Source organism: Cherax quadricarinatus, chromosome 61 (genome assembly GCF_038502225.1).
Source record: "Cherax quadricarinatus isolate ZL_2023a chromosome 61, ASM3850222v1, whole genome shotgun sequence".
Taxonomy (NCBI): Eukaryota; Metazoa; Arthropoda; class Malacostraca; order Decapoda; family Parastacidae; genus Cherax; species Cherax quadricarinatus.
Genome location: NC_091352.1, coordinates 3,974,060 through 3,997,565, shown reverse-complemented (window position 1 = coordinate 3,997,565; position 23,506 = coordinate 3,974,060).

Below are 23,506 nucleotides of genomic sequence, written 5' to 3'. Positions count from 1 at the left end.
CAAAGTCTGTATATATTACATCTGCATTCTTTTTATCTTCTAGTGCATTTAGGACCTTGTAGTGATCCAATAGTTGACACAGACAGGAGCGACCTGTTCTAAACCCATGTTTCCCTGGGTTGTGTAACTGACGTGTTTCTAGATGGGTGGTGATCTTGCTTCTTAGGACCCTTTCAAAGATTTTTATGATATGGGATGTTAGTGCTATCGGTCTGTAGTTCTTTGCTGTTGCTTTACTGCCCCCTTTGTGGAGTGGGGCTATGTCTGTTGTTTTTAGTAACTGTGGGACGACCCCCGTGTCCATGCTCCCTCTCCATAGGATGGAAAAGGCTCGTGATAGGGGCTTCTTGCAGTTCTTGATGAACACGGAGTTCCATGAGTCTGGCCCTGGGGCAGAGTGCATGGGCATGTCATTTATCGCCTGTTCGAAGTCATTTGGCGTCAGGATAACATCGGATAGGCTTGTGTTAATCAAATTTTGTGGCTCTCTCATAAAAAATTCATTTTGATCTTCGACTCTCAGTCTGGTTAGCGGCTTGCTAAAAACTGAGTCATATTGGGACTTGAGTAGCTCACTCATTTCCTTGCTGTCATCTGTGTAGGACCCATCTTGTTTAAGTAGGGGCCCAATACTGGATGTTGTTCTCGACTTTGATTTGGCATAGGAGAAGAAATACTTTGGGTTTCTTTCGATTTCATTTATGGCTTTTAGTTCTTCCCGCGATTCCTGACTCCTATAAGATTCCTTTAGCTTGAGTTCGATGCTTGCTATTTCTCTGACCAGTGTCTCCCTACGCATTTCAGATATATTGACCTCTTTTAGCCGCTCTGTTATTCTTTTCCGTCGCCTGTAAAGGGAGCGCCATAGATGACATCAGTGACATAATATAATATAATATAATATTAATATCTTTATTTCTACAAATACATGTACAAGGAATACAGACCATAGCTGACATCAATGACATGCTACTATTCATATAGTTTATTTGGATATGATACATAGTTGTACAAGGAATTATAGTAGTTCTGATAAGAAATGTCACCATATCAAAAACAATATACTCAGATCACAACATAATTGAGGTTCAGACATGTATGCGAGGAGCCCCAGACCGACAAAATGAGACTAGTCACGAGGGAGCATTCACCAAATTCAACTTCAATAACAAAAACATAAAGTGGGACCAAGTAAACCAAGTCCTAACCGATATAAGCTGGGAAGATATACTAAGCAACACAGACCCAAACTTATGCCTAGAACAGATTAACTCGGTGGCACTCGATGTATGCACAAGGCTTATTCCTCTAAGAAAAAGGAGGAGTAGATGTAAAATAGAAAGAGACAGGCGCTCCCTTTACAGGCGACGGAAAAGAATAACAGAGCGGCTAAAAGAGGTCAATATATCTGAAATGCGCAGGGAGACACTGGTCAGAGAAATAGCAAGCATCGAACTTAAGCTAAAAGAATCCTTTAGGAGTCAGGAATCGCGGGAAGAACTAAAAGCTATAAATGAAATCGAAAGAAACCCAAAGTATTTCTTCTCCTATGCCAAATCAAAATCGAGAACAACGCCCAGTATTGGGCCCCTACTTAAACAAGATGGGTCCTACACAGATGACAGCAAGGAAATGAGTGAGCTACTCAAGTCCCAATATGACTCAGTTTTTAGCAAGCCGCTAACCAGACTGAGAGTCGAAGATCAAAATGAATTTTTTATGAGAGAGCCACAAAATTTGATTAACACAAGCCTATCCGATGTTATCCTGACGCCAAATGACTTCGAACAGGCGATAAATGACATGCCCATGCACTCTGCCCCAGGGCCAGACTCATGGAACTCTGTGTTCATCAAGAACTGCAAGAAGCCCCTATCACGAGCCTTTTCCATCCTATGGAGAGGGAGCATGGACACGGGGGTCGTCCCTCAGTTACTAAAAACAACAGACATAGCCCCACTCCACAAAGGGGGCAGTAAAGCAACAGCAAAGAATTACAGACCAATAGCACTAACATCCCATATCATAAAAATCTTTGAAAGGGTCCTAAGAAGCAAGATCACCACCCATCTAGAAACCCATCAGTTACACAACCCAGGGCAACATGGGTTTAGAACAGGTCGCTCCTGTCTGTCTCAACTACTGGATCACTACGACAAGGTCCTAAATGCACTAGAAGACAAAAAGAATGCAGATGTAATATATACAGACTTTGCAAAAGCCTTCGACAAGTGTGACCATGGCGTAATAGCGCACAAAATGCGCGCTAAAGGAATAACAGGAAAAGTCGGTCGATGGATCTATAATTTCCTCACTAACAGAACACAGAGAGTAGTCGTCAACAGAGTAAAGTCCGAGGCAGCTACGGTGAAAAGCTCTGTTCCACAAGGCACAGTACTAGCTCCCATCTTGTTCCTCATCCTCATATCCGACATAGACAAGGATGTCAGCCACAGCACCGTGTCTTCCTTTGCAGATGACACCCGAATCTGCATGACAGTGTCTTCCATTGCAGACACTGCAAGGCTCCAGGCGGACATCAACCAAATCTTTCAGTGGGCTGCAGAAAACAATATGAAGTTCAACGATGAGAAATTTCAATTACTCAGATATGGTAAACATGAGGAAATTAAATCTTCATCAGAGTACAAAACAAATTCTGGCCACGAAATAGAGCGAAACACCAACGTCAAAGACCTGGGAGTGATTATGTCGGAGGATCTCACCTTCAAGGACCATAACATTGTATCAATCGCATCTGCTAGAAAAATGACAGGATGGATAATGAGAACCTTCAAAACTAGGGAGGCCAAGCCCATGATGACACTCTTCAGGTCACTTGTTCTATCTAGGCTGGAATATTGCTGCACTCTAACAGCACCTTTCAAGGCAGGTGAAATTGCCGACCTAGAAAATGTACAGAGAACTTTCACGGCGCGCATAACAGAGATAAAACACCTCAATTACTGGGAGCGCTTGAGGTTTCTAAACCTGTATTCCCTGGAACGCAGGAGGGAGAGATACATGATTATATACACCTGGAAAATCCTAGAGGGACTAGTACCGAACTTGCACACGAAAATCACTCACTACGAAAGCAAAAGACTTGGCAGACGATGCACCATCCCCCCAATGAAAAGCAGGGGTGTCACTAGCACGTTAAGAGACCATACAATAAGTGTCAGGGGCCCGAGACTGTTCAACTGCCTCCCAGCACACATAAGGGGGATTACCAACAGACCCCTGGCAGTCTTCAAGCTGGCACTGGACAAGCACCTAAAGTCAGTTCCTGATCAGCCCGGCTGTGGCTCGTACGTTGGTTTGCGTGCAGCCAGCAGCAACAGCCTGGTTGATCAGGCGCTGATCCACCAGGAGGCCTGGTCACAGACCGGGCCGCGGGGGCGTTGACCCCCGAAACTCTCTCCAGGTAAACTCCAGGTAAGTTGGGTGTACATGCCAAAAGCCCCTTGTATGCAGAGCATTATAGGCAGGCTTAAAATTAACACGCAATGACAGGTTCAGTGGTAAAAAAATACAGTAAACAATTTACAATAGGAAGTACAATTGAGTATCTGAAACAATGAAATTTGAACATTTCGATTTTGAAGCATTATAGTTGTACAAATTTGTCACATTACAATGTATAACAAACAAGATGATCAATTTGCTATATGTTGTCTTGAAGTTTTAAGATTTAAGTAATTGGGAGATTTATTGGTAATGTTAAATATTGAGTGTTGATTATTTAGTCCCGGGTGAGTAAGTGGTTTCTTAGAAGAGTCTTAAATTGATTTTCAGGCCTGATTACTTTAGTATGTTCTGGTAATGAATTCCAGATTTTGGAGCCCTTTATTTGCATAGAGTTTGTACACAGTGTGATATGGACATGGGGTACATCAAAAAGAGATCTGTGCCTTGTGTTATGGTCGTGTGTCCTGTTAACCCTTCATGCAGCAAAGTAGAGGAACATTAAAATTTCGAACTGAACTCCCTAGAGTGGATAGAGTATCTCAATATAAGGTCAATGAGCCCATATAAATGGAATTCTGATGGTTAGTTTTCAAGCAATTGCTAATCTGTGAAGCCATAATGTATTATGGCCTGCCCGATTAAGGGAGTATAACTTTGAATGTTGCAAAGGTGCAATGGTTAATAAAACACCCAAGGAGAGCTGATTGTGGAACATAGTACTGTATCCTTGATAGTATGCCTACTGTCTTAGAGATTTTCTCGGAAATTTGTTGTATATGTGTCTGGAATTTGAGGCTACTGTCTAGGTGGATTCCTAGGAATTTTCCCTCTGTGAGTCTTGTGATGCGTGAACCATTTAGTGTTATGTTAAGTGGAACATTTGCAGCTATGGTTCCAAACTGAATGAAATAGGTTTTGTCAGTATTTAGGGTAAGTATATTAGTCATCATCCAGGCAGATATTTTCTGCAATTCAGCATTGACAGTGTTGGCGAGTATGACTGGGGTTTGGGTGGGAGAAGACGTATGTAGTGCCATCTGCAAATAATATGGGTTTGAGTAGCTGTGATGCATTCGGTAGGTCGTTGATGTAGATGAGAAAGAGGAGTGGCCTAAGGACACTTTCCTGTGGGACTCCTACTGTGATTGGTTGTGTGGAAGAGTTTGCACCATTTGCATACACGTATTGGCTTCTGTTACTAAGGTATGACTTTAGGTAGTTGAGAGAGTGCCCTCTTATACCGTAGTGTGTTAATTTAGTGTGCAGCAATTCATGGTCGACTCTATCAAAAGCTTTACGTAAGTTAATGAAAATTCCCAATGGGACTTCTTTCTTCTCGAGAGCAGTATATATTAGTTCTGGCATGTGTATAATAGCATCATTTGTGCTTTTATTATTCCTGAATCCAAACTGACAGGGGTTTAGTATGTTGTTTGATATGAGGTAGGAACAGATCCGTCTATGAATTAATTTTTCAAAGATTTTAGAGAGTAGTGGTAAGTTAGAAATTGGTCTAGTTATTGATCACCTCCTTTATGGATCGTGGTGACCCTCGCTATTTTGAGAACTGCTGGGAAGGTGGAGGATTTAATGGATTTACTAAAGAGTGTTGCATTAATTGGTGACAGTACTTATGAAGCTTTTTTGTACATAAAGGTAGGGAAGTTGTTTATGTCTCCTGCCATGTTTTTAAAGGTGTCGATGGTGAGCGAGACCTCTGTTGGATTGGTTGGAGCTTGGAATAGTGTATGCGGGTAGGTGCCTGTGAGGTAGTCTGATGGACAGGTGTTTGAGCTTGGGATTTCGCTTGCTAGATTCTTTCCTATGGTGAAGAAGAGTAGCGCTGGAGAGGAGTGTTCTTAGTCATAGAAATAGAGCCAGGGCTTGACCCAGCAGCTAAGGCGATCAGACGGCAGCAGACATGTGGGAGTTTATTTTAGTAGTTGAGGAGGCAGGTTTGCAGAGGAACAATTTGCAGACTTCTTGAGGCTGCTTCTGGAGAGGTGGTATAGTGTTGTCTTATTGGAAAAAGTGAAACGAAGAGGCTTGATGAACTCAAGAACTTGTGTGAGTGTGAAGTGAAGAGGTGATTCGCAGGCATACTTGATTGTTCCACCACCGAGGCCTTTGTAGAATTCAGAGCAGGTCATGGTGTCAGCATTCGAGGGAGAGGTGTAGAAAGTAAGGTATTCCCAGGAGGGTGTGCTGGAGTCGTCGCTATCTGCTTCGTTGGCGTATTCGTCAGAAAATTGTTCAGTTGTTTCTACTGTGAGTGTGTCGAGAGGAAGCTGGGAGTCTAGAGTATTTGCGGTCTGGCTGGTTGTTGAGTGGTAGTGGCCATTCGGGGTGGTTCAAGAGTGTCTTTTGGGGCAGAGTCAGGATTTGGGCCTGAAGTTGATGTGAAGTTAGCGATGTTTGGGATAATCTTGAGGAAGTCCTGTGATGTTGGCGAGTCAGGAAAGTTGAATGGCGGCATGTTGTTAAGACGGAATACTTCGTTAATTGTAGTGTTGAATGTGCCTGGGTTTGCTGCATTTGCAAGGTGTGCATACATCATGCAATACAGCACCTTAGAGGGAGCAGCATCAGGGAGTGCAGAGAGGGAATTGTTGGATAGAGATGACTGCTGTGTGGTTTGTAGAATTCTGGTGGCGTCCGACTCGAGTTTTGAAATGGCGGCATATGTCGGCGATTTGGGGCTATTCTTCTTGGTTTCTTCTTTATTTTTTTTCGACATTACTTCTTTTCGTAGTGGGCATTTAGCTTCAAGGGTATGATGAGTACCCTTGCAGTTAAGACATGTTGGAGTGGCATTGGTGATGGTGCGGGCTGTGAAGTCATGACCTTTTCCACAGGTAGAATAGAACTTTTTGTCTTTAATGGGCCAGTCCTTGGTTGAGTATTGATAAGAATAACAGTTCCAACAGGGAGAGACATTGTCGAAACGTTCAGGTTCTGTGGCGTGGATGTATGTGGTAATATGAGATAGCTAGACCATTAAAGAGTGCTTGGGTAGCCATATCTATATTTGAAAAGGTGATTTTGATCATAGATGAGGCATTGGAAATTCGTGTGATGGTGTCTACAGAGGCCCAGGTGTTCTGTTCTTCCATAGACGTCTTCAGTTTATCCGTCGGTAAGGATGTGATTATTTTATCCAATTGTTTAACATAAACTGAACGTTTCGTGCTTTGTGTTAATGGATTTGAAGATGGTGGGTGTTAGTTAGTTAGTTTAATATGTTTATTATGCACCCCATACCCATCCTGTGGGCGGTAGTCAAAAGATTACAGAGGTACATAATGGGTCCAGGGACTGGGCCTCAAAGTTTTGATAGCTGAGCAAGTTACAGAGGCAATGAATTCACAATTTACAAAGGTAATGAACTCACAATTTACAAAGGTAATGAACTCCAGGTAGGTCTAGTCACAATCATTACAAGTTACAAAGGTATTTACAGATTACAGAGGTACACAATGGGTCCAGGGACCGGGCTCCAAAGTTTTGATGGCTGAACTAGGTACAAGGTAATGAACTCACAAGTTACAAAGGTAATGAACTCACAAGTTACAAAGGTAATGAATACTGTAAGAATGGTTACTTACGTTTATACATGGCTGCAATCATGAACAAATTTTAGAGTAATGAGCAATTCACACTTCCACACCCGGTCACAACTGTAGTGAGTTATTGGTGCAAATGTTGATTGCTGAGTCTCACACACACACACACACACTCATACAACACACACACACTCTCTACAACACACACTCATACAACACACACACACACACTCATACACATACACACACGCACACACACTCACACACACACTCATACACACACATAAACACACACACACACACACACGCACACACACTCATACTCACACACACTCATACACACACTCACACTCATACACACACACACTCATACTCACACACACACACACACACACACACACACACACACACACACACACACACACACACACACACACATGCACACATGTGGTAATGCTTTATTTACAGCTAGCAAAGTCAGGGTATTTCTCCAGAATGGTCTGTAATATACCACTGTGGATAAAATACTTAGCCATTTCTTGAACACTTCTGAGTGAGTTGTTTCTAAATTCATTAATTTTATCGCACTCCAGTACATAATGACGCAGGGTGTGACAATAATCCATCTGGCAAAGTTTACATTTCGTTTGGTCTACATCTGGTGGTGGTGATTTAACCTGCCAAAGATACTTGTAACCCAGCCGGAGCCGGGCGGTAGTGACATCCAAGAGTCTGCTTATTTTGTTGGATGCACCATAGACATGTGGCTCCTCCTGCATGATAGAATGATGATAGATGGACTCACTGGTGTCAATCTCCCTGAGCCTTAAGTCCATAAAATTCAGCTGAAGTTCTTTTCGTATTATTGTTCTCAAACTACTACCTGACAAGCCAAGATTGTAATCTACTCCCTCTTTGAAAGCATACAGCTTAGCCAATTTATCAGTTCTATCATGCATCTGAAGACCAATGTGAGATGGAATCCACAGCATGTGCACTCTGACTCCACTGTCCACAATCCTACCATACCTGTGTCTGGCTTCTGACACAAGCATGCCACAATTTATGCTTAATGAGTTGAGAGCATTTATGGATGACAGAGAATCAGTTACAATTAAACTGTCAATCTTTGATACATAGATGCATTTCAGTGCAAGGAGTATGGCAAACAGTTCTGTCTGAAGGGTAGAGGCCCAATTATTGATGCGTGCTCCAATTTCTTTAAGAGAGCCATCACTCTGTACGACAACAGCAGCACTACCAGCTGCACCAGTGGATTGGTGAACAGAACCATCAACGTAAATAATTTGCGAGAGTGTGTGCTGTGTGACTAAGTTATCAATACAGCTTAAGGCCTCATGTTTGGCTTCAAGGCGAAGTTTTGGTTGTGATTTAAGAAGTAGTTTGGGGGGAAATGGAGGAATGGTAGTTTGGAATGGGGTAATATTCCATGGAGCGGAGAAGTGCCGCTGTTGCCTTACTTGACATAGATCATGTATCTGATTCATGCGGAGGTCGGTTCCAGTCTTTTCGATCCATCTGGAGGAGTGTTCACCAGTGCTGAGGAAAGTTTGGAGGGCTTCTGTGCAGGGGTTTGAATGAGCTTGCCTGAGCATATTAACCCCAATTAGGATATTTCTTTCAGTAACACGATCTCTGATGCTTGGAATATCAAGTTCTTTTTGCATATTTAAAATTTTGGCAGTACGAGGGCATCCTAGGATGATCCTCATTGCTTCGTTCTGCAGTTTTTCCAGCCCTCCAAGCTTCCAGTCAGACACAAGAGCAAGTAGTGGCGCAGCATAATCAACCAATGATCTAATATAAGCAAGATACATCATTTTCACAATTTTAACATTAGCACCATACCTGGGGTGAAGCCCTGCCACAACTCTAAGTGCTCTTAGTCGTTCTTTGTATTGGCGACAAAGTCTTGTTACAACAGGTCCAAGTAGTGGAACCTCAAAGCCTAGATACCTGTATCTGCTTACATATTCTAGAAGAGACCCATCATGCAATTGGATCTGACGAACTGTGCCTCTCTGTCGAGGAGGACGCCTATTGAGTATCTTTGTTTTATCAGTAGAGATTATCAACCCCAGGTCCTGACACGAGGCTAGTACATGATTAAGAATGTTTTGGGTGTTGGAGAATCCGGTGGTGTGAATCATTATATCATCAGCAAAACTAATCACATAATTATGGGGCTGACTAGGCATAGCATTAAGTAATGCATTAATTAGAATATTGAACAGTGTGGGACTGAGCACACCTCCCTGTGGGGTTCCTAATTCAAAGTCTTTAGTTACACTTCTATGTCCCTGGAACAACACAGACGATTTTCTGTTGGACAGGTAGCCTTTAATCCAGCGGAGAAGCCATCCTCCAACATCCATTCTGGCAAGTTCACTAATTATTACATGTCGGTTGGCTACATCGAAAGCGGATTTAAGGTCAAGGAAGGTAGTGTAGGAGCTGTCAGTGTGCAGGGTGAGAAAGGTGGCTATGCAATGATGCACGCTCCTTCCATGCATGAAACCATGTAACCGGGGAGACAAAAATTGTTTGATTCTGTACATGAGACGATTAAGAATCATTCTCTCAAATGTTTTACACAAGCAGCTAGTAAGAGATATTGGGCGAAATGCATTTTGTTGATTGGGCTTAGGAATTGGAATGATGAGGCTGTTGGTCCAAGATTGAGGGAGCTCCCCAGTTACATAGCTCATGTTATATAATTCAAGTAATGGATTACCTGGTACTCGACACAGCAATCTGAGTATGTTGTAAGTAATACCATCCTCACCAGGCGACGTGGAGTTGCCCTTAGTTAGCGCTGCATCAAGTTCATAATTAGTGAAAGGAATGTTGCAATCATCTGCCTTACTGAGCATAAAGCAAACAAGTCTCTCCCTTGCATCATATTTATCATTTAATTTTGCCTGTGTGGTACTGGGAAGATTGTCATAGCTAGATGTAGCAGCCCAAGCACTGACTAACTCATTCGCCCTATGCAAGGGATGAGGGTGCGCGATCTGCCCAGTTCGTTTACCCTTAATTCTATTTATGTCCCTCCATGCCCGGCTAAGTGGGGTGTGAGCATTAAGACCGTTGACAAATTTTTCCCAGTCGGTTTGCCGCAGCTCTGTCATACGCTCTCTGGCAGCAGCAAGGGCAGTTTGGAAGAGCCTCAGCATTCCAGGGGTACGATGTTTTCTATAGGCTAGGCCTAGTCTGCGAGCAGTACGTTTCAGTGTACGAAGTTTAGAATCATTGTAATAAGTATGGTTTTTGAAGGAGGTATGATTATTACGGAAGTTTGTTGGGTTTAGAGTACCAAGAGGTTGCAGTGGCGGCTCTAAGTAGTTCTGAATACTGCTCACAAGATCATTGTTAAAGGTCTCTACAGAGGAACACTCATAGGAATTATACCAGTCAGTCACATGTGCAACAAAGTCATCATGCTGATCTGTGGGAACATTAAAACGTTTCCGTTTGAATATCCCACCAGGAAGGATAGTATTACCAATATCTAGAGAGGTTAGCCTAGGGAAATGATCAGACGCTATATCTGTTACAATGGAAGACTCACAGCTGGCAGAAGTAATGTTGAAGCCCAGGCACAGATCAAGGACGCCTCCATAGATATGTGTGGGTTCAAGGTCACCTACAATTTGGACATTATCATGACTGTTTAAGAGTGACAACAGTTGATTGCCATTACGATTACCAAACTGTGAGTTTCCAATGCTTTTGTGTCTCGCATTGTAATCGCCAATAATAAGAGTAGGCTCAGAATGAGCACAAGTTGGGAGCTCCAAGTAATTAAATTTATCAGCAGGAGCATACAAGTTAAATATGTTGAGAGCAGAGTTCCCTATATAAATCCTAACACCGTGATATTGTAGCCCCTCTGTTTTCTTGTGTGCAAGAAGTTGATGGGGAAGTGATTTTTTAATATATAGAACACAAGAGTTAGTAGATTTGAGGTTATATGCAACAAATGATGGTAATTTAGGGGGTTGGGATTTTTCAGGGACTCTGCACTCTTGTAGACACACAACATCAATGGGTTCGGTGGTTACTTTATGATGAAGTTCAGGAAGTCTTTTTCTAAGTGATGCAATGTTCCAGCTTAATATAGAAAGTTTATACGAGTTTTGATCCATTATAGTAGTCCTGGGATCTTGTTGAGTTTCTCAGCATAATGAAAAAATTGTTCATATAAATAGCAGACCTTATCAATGTCAACAGTGCTACCCTTGTCCATGAGTTTTGTAAGTGCACCTCCAGTTGTAAGGCCTCGTGGGAGTCTTCGTAAACCCAGAGCATGACGCTGTTTATGTGTGAATGTATGATAGGTGACACCACCACCACTCACATTCCCTCCTCCACTAACATTACACGCAACACTACAACTGTCATCACCAGCGCCACTACCAACATTGTGTTCATTACATTTGTCAACAGTATTGTATTCAACATTAATGTCTATGTGACTAACCTCATCACACTCTGCACCACCACTTATATTATGCTCATCACTATTACTAACATTATAGACACCACCACTCTCATCACACTCTTCACCACCACTTAAATTATGCTCATCACTATTACTAACATTATAGACACCACCGCTCTCATCACACTCTTCACCACCACTTAAATTATGCTCATCACTATTACTAACATTATAGACACCATTGCCCTCATCACACTCTTCACCACCACTTATATTACGGTCATCACTATTACTAACATCATTGACACCATAGCCTTCGTTATGATGCTCACTACAGTTATCAACACAAGTATTATATTCGTCATTACTGTGATTAAGAACACCACCACCACCTTGTTCAGCAGCCTTACACTTGCTTTCACAAATTGTGACAATCTTGTTATTGGTACACTCTACACATCTTTCCTTGTGTTGTTCAAGTTGTTGTTTCAGGAGAAATTGTTGTGTTTCCAGTATTTTTATGCGCGACATCAGGTTGTATACCACAGGAGCAAGACTTGGAACATCTGGAGACGTGAAGTCCCGGTCAGCTGAGCTATTTGGCTGACTGTCAGCTGACTCAGCTAGGCTGGTATTGACAGCCGACGTGATGGAGGTCTGTTGACGTGCTCCCCAGGTGAGGTGCTCAACCCCATTGTCTGAGGGCAGGCATGAGCCAGTATTCAGACCCGAGGTACCTGGTAGTCCTGGGGGGCCATTATGAGGGGTACAGGGTGAAGTGCGGTTGGCTGCGATGCGATCAGCCCTCACACTGCAGTCAGCATGAGCTGCTGTGACTCCTGAGGTCTTACAATTGATACATTGTTTAGCAACAGTCTGTTGCTGTTTGATCATAGCATAACACCGTTCAGAAGGATGAGCATTGGCACACACTGCACACCAGTGTGACTTAGATGGGCATTTCCTGGCGATGTGGCCCCAGCGTTGACACTTATAACATCGACGTTGAGGAGGTCTGTACAATGCAATGTAATAGCGTCTGTTGAGGGCTGCACGGGAGTGAATATAGCGTGGCAGAGTCCCCTGGCCAGTCCACTCAGCTAATATCAGACCGTTGGAAAGTCGACGAGGGCTTGCAACTTGCTCTGACGCCAGATATTGAGGATTCAAGTGCTTGTTGACGTTGTAGATGACAATAAGCACTTTAGGTGCCCTTGGTGGGGCAGCTCGGAGTTTGATGTTGGCATATTCGTGAGTGAGAAGTTTGTCTATAAATGCTGAATCATTAGGCACAAAGACGTAGTTATCCTCATCGCGGACAAACTTGATCGTTTTCTCATGATTGTTTACACTAGCTTCGAAAAACCAGTTAAACTTGGTCTCTTGATCAGTGTTGTCAGGGAAATCTAACCTGACAGCTTTGGGAGGGTGTGCGCCCACTGTATTGCTTTCAGCAAGCTTTCTCTGGAAGCCTCGTTCTTTTTTCCGAGCCTGTTTACTAAAATATGTTTCAAATCTGCCTTCACCATCATCTACGTCAACACCATCAGCTATACTCATAGCTGACAGGAGTTTCACACTGGCGATGGGCTAAAGGATACCGGTGAATAGAAGGGACAAGGAAGGGATATTCACCTCGCTAGACACAGGCAATGTGGGTGTAGTGGCCTGCGGGTCGCAGTGCGATTTTCAAGGTCATTCACGGGGCCACAGTCGTCTCGAGAGTTACCAATATTGCACTACTCGTTAATTACTCCAAACCCGCAGCACTTAACACAGCTAGCACACGTGTCTGGGAATGACAGACAAATTTTCACTCTGTGGACAAATAAATCAGCACAAACTTAATATGTTTATAGATGAACCTCTGGCTTGTTACAGTTAAAAAGCTGTTTAGCCTGGATCGGTTAAACTCGCCCTTATCTCATATGTAGATAATGGCGACGAGCTAACTACGTAGGTACTGATGGTAGCACAATGTCCTAAGTCAGTGAAATCCACTCGTGCAAATAGTTACAACAAATCTGCAGCAATTAACACAACCACTAGGATATTTGCTTGTAGCAGGCAGGTAGGCACACAGGAGACTTCGTAAGGTGAGTGGAGTGCGGCACAGAGGACTGACACGGCACTCAAGCATTTATGTGGTCTGGCAAAAACCGCCTCTAGACCATAAGTAAATAGAGGCGAATGGCTGAGTTCCAAATCGAGGAGGGAGGGGAGGGAGGCAAGGTGGAGTGAAGGTGTAGCCTCCTACAGCCACTTCAAATCAAGATGTTTGTGTTTCACTAGGTATATCACTAGTCACAGTTCACACATAAGAGTTCCAGCAGCAATTCAGCTGCGCTCCAACGATATTTGTTGCATGATGAGTTATCAGTCGGGTGAGATAAGCAGTTCTGATATAGAAGGCCTAGGACTTCCCTCTACACACACACGTCCTCTCCCCTCAACCACTCAGGCCTAACTGTGGTGGGTGTTAGCCAGGAATTATTTAGTCTCTGCTGTGAGCTGTTTAGTTTGTTTTTAGGGCAGTGCTTGTTATAGAGGAAGTGGGTTCTTTTCATAAAATTATTAATACATTCATTAGTGTCTGTATATGTTTCAAGCTCATTGCTACTATATAGAAAGCCACTTGTTATGCTGAGCATTTCGGGCAAATTAGGTCAGTTTCGTCCCTGGATGCGACTCATACCAGTCGACTAACACACATGTACCCATTTTACTCATGGGGAACATACACAACCGGTGTAATGAAACACGCCCAATGTTTCTACCCTTGCTGGGAATTCAACCCGGGTTTGCGTGCAGCCAGCAGTAACAGCCTGGTTGATCAGGCTCTGATCCACCAGGAGGCCTGGTCACAGACCGGGCCGCGGGGGCGTTGACCCCCGGAACTCTCTCCAGGTAAACTCCAGGTCTCGTCGTATTACCTGGAGTTACCTGGAGAGAGTTTCGGGGGTCAACGCCCCCGCGGCCCGGTCTGTGACCAGGCCTCCTGGTGGATCAGCGCCTGATCAACCAGGCTGTTGCTGCAGGCTGCACGCAAAACCAACGTACGAGCCACAGCCCGGCTGATCAGGAACTGACTTTAGGTGCTTGTCCAGTGCCAGCTTGAAGACTGCCAGGGGTCTGTTGGTAATCCCCCTTATGTGTGCTGGGAGGCAGTTGAACAGTCTCGGGCCCCTGACACTTATTGTATGGTCTCTTAACGTGCTAGTGACACCCCTGCTTTTCATTGGGGGGATGGTGCATCGTCTGCCAAGTCTTTTGCTTTCGTAGTGAGTGATTTTCGTGTGCAAGTTCGGTACTAGTCCCTCTAGGATTTTCCAGGTGTATATAATCATGTATCTCTCCCTCCTGCGTTCCAGGGAATACAGGTTTAGAAACCTCAAGCGCTCCCAGTAATTGAGGTGTTTTATCTCCGTTATGCGCGCCGTGAAAGTTCTCTGTACATTTTCTAGGTCGGCAATTTCACCTGCCTTGAAAGGTGCTGTTAGAGTGCAGCAATATTCCAGCCTAGATAGAACAAGTGACCTGAAGAGTGTCATCATGGGCTTGGCCTCCCTAGTTTTGAAGGTTCTCATTATCCATCCTGTCATTTTTCTAGCAGATGCGATTGATACAATGTTATGGTCCTTGAAGGTGAGATCCTCCGACATAATCACTCCCAGGTCTTTGACGTTGGTGTTTCGCTCTATTTTGTGGCCAGAATTTGTTTTGTACTCTGATGAAGATTTAATTTCCTCATGTTTACCATATCTGAGTAATTGAAATTTCTCATCGTTGAACTTCATATTGTTTTCTGCAGCCCACTGAAAGATTTGGGCTGCAGAAAACAATATGGAGCGAGAGCTTTAGCCACCAGGCCAAGGGGAACGGGGTATTTGTAGACTGATGTGGACCCCATCCTGGGGACAAAATTGATCTAATTTGCCTGAAATGATCTGCATAAAAATGGCTTTCTATATAGTAGCATGTCATTGTTGTCAAATAGGCCTGTATATACAACTTTGTGCATGTGCTTGTAGAAATAAAGATATTATTACTGGGATCCTTGAGAATGTGTCCAGCTCTGCTGAGGCTTGGCGAGGGTGTCTACCTGATCTATTGCTGGGGCTTGGCGAGGGTGTCTACCTGATCTATTGCTGGGGCTTGGCGAGGGTGTCTACCTGATCTATTGCTGGGGCTTGGCGAGGGTGTCTACCTGATCTATTGCTGGGGCTTGGCGAGGGTGTCTACCTGATCTATTGCTGGGGCTTGGCGAGGGTGTCTACCTGATCTATTGCTGAGGCTTGGCGAGGGTGTCTACCTGATCTATTGCTGAGGCTTGGCGAGGGTGTCTACCTGATCTATTGCTGGGGCTTGGCGAGGGTGTCTACCTGATCTATTGCTGGGGCTTGGCGACGGTGTACTCACCTAATTGTGGTTGCAGGGGTCGAGACTCAGCTCCTGGCCTCCTGGTCTACCTGATCTATTGCTGGGGCTTGGCGACGGTGTCTACCTGATCTATTGCTGGGGCTTGGCGAGGGTGTCTACCTGATCTATTGCTGGGGCTTGGCGAGGGTGTCTACCTGATCTATTGCTGGGGCTTGGCGACGGTGTACTCACCTAATTGTGGTTGCAGGGGTCGAGACTCAGCTCCTGGCCTCCTGGTCTACCTGATCTATTGCTGGGGCTTGGCGAGGATGTCTACCTGATCTATTGCTGGGGCTTGGCGAGGGTGTCTACCTGATCTATTGCTGGGGCTTGGCGACGGTGTACTCACCTAATTGTGGTTGCAGGGGTCGAGACTCAGCTCCTGGCCTCCTGGTCTACCTGATCTATTGCTGGGGTTTGGTGAGGGTGTCTACCTGATTATTGCTGGGGCTTGGGGAGGGTGTCTACCTGATCTATTGCTGGGGTTTGGCGAGGGTTAAGAGACAATACAATAAGTGTCAGGGGCCCAAGACTGTTCAGCTGCCTCCCATCATACATAAAGGGGATTACCAATAGACCCCTGACTGTCTTCAAGCAGGCACTGGACAAGCACCTAGAGTCGGTACCTGACCAGCCGGGCTGTGGCTCGTACATTGGATTGCGTGCAGCCAGCAGCAACAGCCTGGTTGATCAGGTTCTGATCCACCAGGAGGCCTGGTCACAGACCGGGCCGCGGGGGCGTTGACCCCCGGAACTCTCTCCAGGTATACTCCAGGGTGTCTACCTGATCTATTGCTGGGGCTTGGCGAGGGTGTCTACCTGATCTATTGCTGGGGTTTGGCGAGGGTGTCTACCTGATTATTGCTGGGGCTTGGCGAGGGTGTCTACCTGATCTATTGCTGGGGTTTGGCGAGGGTGTCTACCTGATCTATTTCTGGGGCTTGGCGAGGGTGTCTACCTGATCTATTGCTTGAGCTTGGCGAGGGTGTCTACCTGATCTATTGCTGGGGTTTGGCGAAGGTATCTACCTGCTCTATTGCTGGGCTTGGCAAGGGTGTCTACCTGATATATATATATATATATATATATATATATATATATATATATATATATATATATATATATATATATATATATATATATATATATATATATATATATATGCAAAACAACCACTGTGAAAGAATAGAGGAGTTCCAAGCGCTTTCGTGACTACTCACATTATCAAGGAACAATGAAAGTAAAGCATCAAAGGAAGGTATATAAAGAGGTAGCCCACACCTCACTATCAGATCCCACAACAACGAAACACCTGACGCGAGACAGCAGGCCCGCTGGCCCAACTAGACAGGTCCTTCATACAACCCACCAACAAACTATTCTACCCAAGAAATAAGAAATTTAAAAAATATTATTTGTCCAATGTATTATTAAATTCTTCCCAAATTCTATTAATTATAAATGGATCTAATTTATATAAACCAAAGGAAATATTCATATTATTGTCAAAACTGCTTTTTATGAAACAAGATTCAATTATATTCCTGTCGACCATGGACTTGCTTGATACTACTTTCTCAACTTTTTGAAAATCAATTGGATGGTTAAAATCTCTTACATGAATAAATAGAGCATTGGAATCTTGTCCAGTTCTAATGCTATATTTATGTTGTTTTAATCTTAGTTCGAGATTTTTACCAGTTTGACCGTAATAAACTTTATCGCAAATTTTACAAGGAATCTTATAGACACATCCATCAGCATTTTGGGGGGAATTCTTTATCAAAAGTTTTTTACTGTATCAAGATTTTTTAATACAACTTTAATATTAAAAGTCTTAAGAAGAGAAGGCATATCAACCATATACACCATTTCCTTGGCAATTTAAATAGCTTAGCCCATTCTATAAATTTTACCGTTGAATTTGAAGAAAATAACTCATTGCCTTTTCTAGATGTTTTAATTATTAAGGGTAATAATGAATTCAAATTTAAAATTTACAGAAAACCTACAAATAACTGTTCCTATGTCCACTATTATTCCTCGCATCAAGATAGAGTCAAACTGTCTGTTTTCTCATCAATGTTTTTGAGAGCTTTACGAACTTGTAGTCCTGAGTTCATAGATGAGGAAATATCCAAAATTTATGAAATAGGTAATGATTTGAAATACCCAAGAAATGTAATTGATAAATCTTTTAAAGTTGCTAGAAATACTTTTTTACAATCTAAAAAGGGACAACCAGCCTTATTCAACTAAAAATATGTTGGTTCTCCCTTACCATGAAAACTTGGTTGATATGCCTTCTCTTCTTAAGTGTGGGTGTATGATCCACTTAATATTTGTATTTATAACTCATTACAATTGTGACCAGGTGTGGACGTATCAGTGGTTCATTACTTTGTAATTTGTTCATGACTGTAACCATGTATAGGAGTGAAGCTGATTCATTACCTCTGTAACTTGCCATGATTAGTGACCAGATCTACCTGGAGTTCATTACCTTTGTAACTAGTTCAGCTATCATAACTTTGGGGTCCAGTCACTGGACCCATTATGTACCTTTGTAATCTTTTGACTACCGCCCACAGGATGGGTATGGGGTGCATAAAGATATTAAACTAAAGTGTGTGTGTGTGTGTGTGTGTGTGTGTGTGTGTGTGTGTGTGTGTGTGTGTGTGTGTGTGTGTGTGTGTGTGTGTGTGTGTGTGTGTGTGTGTGTGTGTGTGGTGTGTGTGACTCAACAATCAATATTTGCACCAATAACTCATTACAGTTGTGACCGGGTGTGGAAGTGTGAATTGCTCATTACTCTATAATTTGTTCATGATTGTAGCCAAAGTATAAACGTAAGTAACCATTCTACAGAATTCATTACCTTTGTAACTTGTGAGCTCATTACCTTTGTACCTAGTTCAGCTATCAAAACTTTGGGGGCCCAGTCCCTGGACCCATTACGTACCTCTGTAATCTGTAAATACCTTTGTAACTTGTCATGATTGTGACCAGACTTACCTGGAGTTCATTACCTTTGTAAATTGTGAGTTCATTACCTTTGTAAATTGTGAGTTCATTACCTTTGTAAATTGTGAGTTCATTACCTCTGTAACTTGCTCAGCTATCAAAACTTTGGAGTCCAGTCCCTGGACCAATTATGTACCTCTGTAATCTTTTGACTACCGCCCACAGGATGGGTATGGGGTGCATAATAAACATATTAAACTATTAAACTAAAACTTCTTAAGACTTTTAATATTAAAGTTGTAATCAAAAATCTTGACAGTAAAAAAAACTTTTGATAAAGAGTTCCCCCCAAGTAAGTAAGTAAGTTTATTCAGGTATACACAAATACAGTTACATAGAATTATCATACATAGCAGCATATGTGTAGAGAACCTAGGATAACCCGAAAAAGTCAGACACAGTGACTTATTTCCATTGGGGTCCTTTTACCGTATTATAATATGAAGGTTATAATATTTTCTTATTATTCTACAAAATGCTGATGGATGTGTCTATAAGATTCCTTGTAAAATTTGCGATAAAGTTTATTACGGTCAAACTGGTAAAAATCTCGAACTAAGATTAAAACAACATAAATATAGCATTAGAACTGGACAAGATTCCAATGCTCTATTTATTCATGTAAGAGATTTTAACCATCTGGAGTTTTCCTGGAGAGAGTTCCGGGGGTCAACGCCCCCGCGACCCGGTCTGTGACCAGGCCTCCTGGTGGATCAGAGCCTGATCAACCAGGCTGTTACTGCTGGCTGCACGCAAACCAACGTACGAGCCACAGCCCGGCTGGTCAGGAACCGACTTCCATCCAATTGATTTTCAAAAAGTTGAGAAAGTAGTATCAAGCAAGTCCATGGTCGACAGGAATATAATTGAATCTTGTTTCATAAAAAACAGTTTTGACAATAATATGAATATTTCCTTTGGTTTATATAAATTAGATCCATTTATAATTAATAGAATTTGGGAATAATTTAATAATACATTGGACAAATAATATTTTTTTAAATTTCTTATTTCTTGGGTAGAATAGTTTGTTGGTGGGTTGTATGAAGGACCTGTCTAGTTGGGCCAGCGGGCCTGCTGTCTCGCGTCAGGTGTTTCGTTGTTGTGGGATCTGATAGTGAGGTGTGGGCTACCCCTTTATATACCTTCCTTTGATGCTTTACTTTCATTGTTCCTTGATAATGTGAGTAGTCACGAAAGCGCTTGGAACTTCTCTATTCTTTCACAGTGGTTGTTTTGCATATATATATATATATATATATATATATATATATATATATATATATATATATATATATATATATATATATATATATATACATATATATAAATATATATATTTACACACACATATATATATATATATATATATATATATATATATATATATATATATATATATATATGTGTGTGTATATATATATATATATATATATATATATATATATCTGTGTGTATATATATATATATATATATATATGTATATATATATATATATATTTATATATATATGTATATATATATATATATATATATATATGTAATATATATATATATATATATATATATATATATATATATATATATATATATATATATATATATATATATATATATATATATATATATATATATATATATATATATATATATATATATATATATATATATATATATATATATATATATATATATATATATATATATACAGACGATGGTAAAATGAAAGGGCATACAGACTTTTAACTTCACACCAAAACTACCTTATCTTATCTTATCTTATCTAGTAAATCTTGCAAATATTTACGTTACTTATAAGAGGCAACTTATGGTCAGCAGACTTGGAGCATAACACAAGTGGAGAGTCAAACTGGCTGTCACACCTGCCAGTACTGGTGTGTGAGTATTAACATCTGGTAACGTGTTTAGTGGTGTGGTCACTAGTAAGTAACTTTATTTAGGTACAGGTACATATAAGTACAAGTGTCATACTTTAGTAGCATGTAAATTACCCAGGATAACCCAGAAAAAAGATCAGATAAAGTGAGAGTTCCACTGAGGTGTACTGTTCAAGACATTTATTATAGCCCTGACGAAGCCACTTGGGGCGAAAAGTTTCATTTAATAAAGTTCCCGAACTAATAAGTTTATTTAGGTGCAGGTACACATCAGTACAATTATCAGTGTCATGTAGGATAACCCCAGAAAAAGTCGGTGACTTATTTCCATTGGGCTTCATATTATTTCCATTGGAGCCCTTATTATTTATTTATTAATTTGAAAATGATACAGAGAAATACAAAGGAAATACAGTTATTAAAGTGCAGCATGCCAAAGCCCCTTGTATGCAGAGCATTATGGGTAGGCTTAAAATTAACTTAAGATTAACTAAGTAATGATATATTCAGTGGTAAAAACATTATTGTAAACAGATAACAATTCCCCTGGGAACCCTTATTATTTCCCTTGGGGCCCCTTATTATTTCCATTGGGGTCATTTTTATTTATATTAGGGTCCTTGTTATTTCCAGTAGAGGTCCTTGTTATTTCCATTAGGGTCCTTGTTATTTCCAGTAGAGGTCCTTGTTATTTCCATTGGGGTCCTTGTTATTTCCAGTAGAGGTCCTTGTTATTTCCAGTAGAGGTCCTTGTTATTTCCATTTGGGTCCTTGTTATTTCCAGTAGAGGTCCTTGTTATTTCCATTGGGGTCCTTGTTATTTCCAGTAGAGGTCCTTGTTATTTCCATTGGGGTCCTTGTTATTTCCAGTAGAGGTCCTTGTTATTTCCATTTGGGTCCTTGTTATTTCCAGTAGAGGTCCTTGTTATTTCCATTTGGGTCCTTGTTATTTCCATTTGGGTCCTTGTTATTTCCAGTAGAGGTCCTTGTTATTTCCATTGGGGGTCCTTGTTATTTCCAGTAGAGGTCCTTGTTATTTCCATTTGGGTCCTTGTTATTTCCATTTGGGTCCTTGTTATTTCCAGTAGAGGTCCTTGTTATTTCCATTTGGGTCCTTGTTATTTCCATTTGGGTCCTTGTTATTTCCAGTAGAGGTCCTTGTTATTTCCATTGGGGTCCTTGTTATTTCCAGTAGAGGTCCTTGTTATTTCCATTGGGGTCCTTGTTATTTCCAGTAGAGGTCCTTGTTATTTCCATTGGGGTCCTTGTTATTTCCATTGGAGGTCCTTGTTATTTCCATTGGAGGTCCTTGTTATTTCCATTGGGGGTCCTTGTTATTTCCATTGGGGGTCCTTGTTATTTACATTAGGGTTCTTATTATTTCCATTAAGGTCATTAATTTCCATTGGGGTCATTACATGCATGCATACTTAATCCTTACTGCCGTGAATGGAGCAGCCACATTCAACTTGAATGCTGTCACCACTGGCTTTACTTCGCATGTTTGAAAGCTCTCTCATGTATACTAAATTTATGAATAGAGGATCTACATGTACTTTACCACACTTCCATACCCATTAATTCGTATCTCAGTTCATACCTCGATTCGTGCTTCAACTTTTGTTTCAACTCCTAACTCATGTTGCAACTACTGGGAAGTTGCATAATCAACATTGAAGCTAATCAGATGAGGTTCTCAGAGATTCTCATTAAAATCAGTAGTACAGTGGACCCCCGCATAACGATGGCATCGCATAGCGATTTTTCCGCATAACGATTACTTTTATCGCAAAATTTTTGCCCCGCATACCGATTAAAAACCCGCATACCGATTTTCGTCCGAGACGCGTCCAATGTGCCCTCAGCCAGCCTCACATGTGCCGCTCCGTCCCATTGTTTACCAGCCAGCCTCCGCGGTAACATCCAAGCATACACTCGGAATATTTCGTATTATTACAGTATTTTCGGTGCTGTTTCTGGAAAATAAGTGACCATGGGCCCCAAGAAAGCTTCTAGTGCCAACCCTACACCTCAAAGGGTAAGAATTACTATAGAGATGAAGAAAGAGATAATTGATAAGTATGAAAGTGGAGTGCGTATAGCCGACCTAGTCAAGCTGTACAAGAAACCCCAATCAACCATCGCTACTATTGTGGGCACCAGAAAGACAATCAAGGAAGCTGTTCTTGCCAAAGGTTCAACTGTGTTTTCGAAACAAAGATCGCAATTGATGGAAGATGTTGAGAGACTCTTATTGGTGTGGATAAATGAAAAACAGATAGCAGGAGATAGCGTCTCTCAAGCGATCATATGTGAAAAGGCTAGGAAGTTGCATGACGATTTAATTAAAAAAATGCCTGCAACTAGTGATGATGTGAGTGAATTTAAGGCCAGCAAAGGTTGGTTTGAGAGATTTAAGAAGCGTAGTGGCATCCATAGTGTGATAAGGCATGGTGAGGCTGCCAGTTCGGACCACAAAGCGGCTGAAAAATATGTGCAGGAATTCAAGGAGTACATAGAAACTGAAGGACTGAAACCTGAACAAGTGTTTAATTGTGATGAAACAGGCCTGTTCTGGAAGAAAATGCCAAGCAGGACCTACATTACTCAGGAGGAAAAGGCACTCCCAGGACATAAGCCTATGAAAGACAGGCTTACTTTGTTGA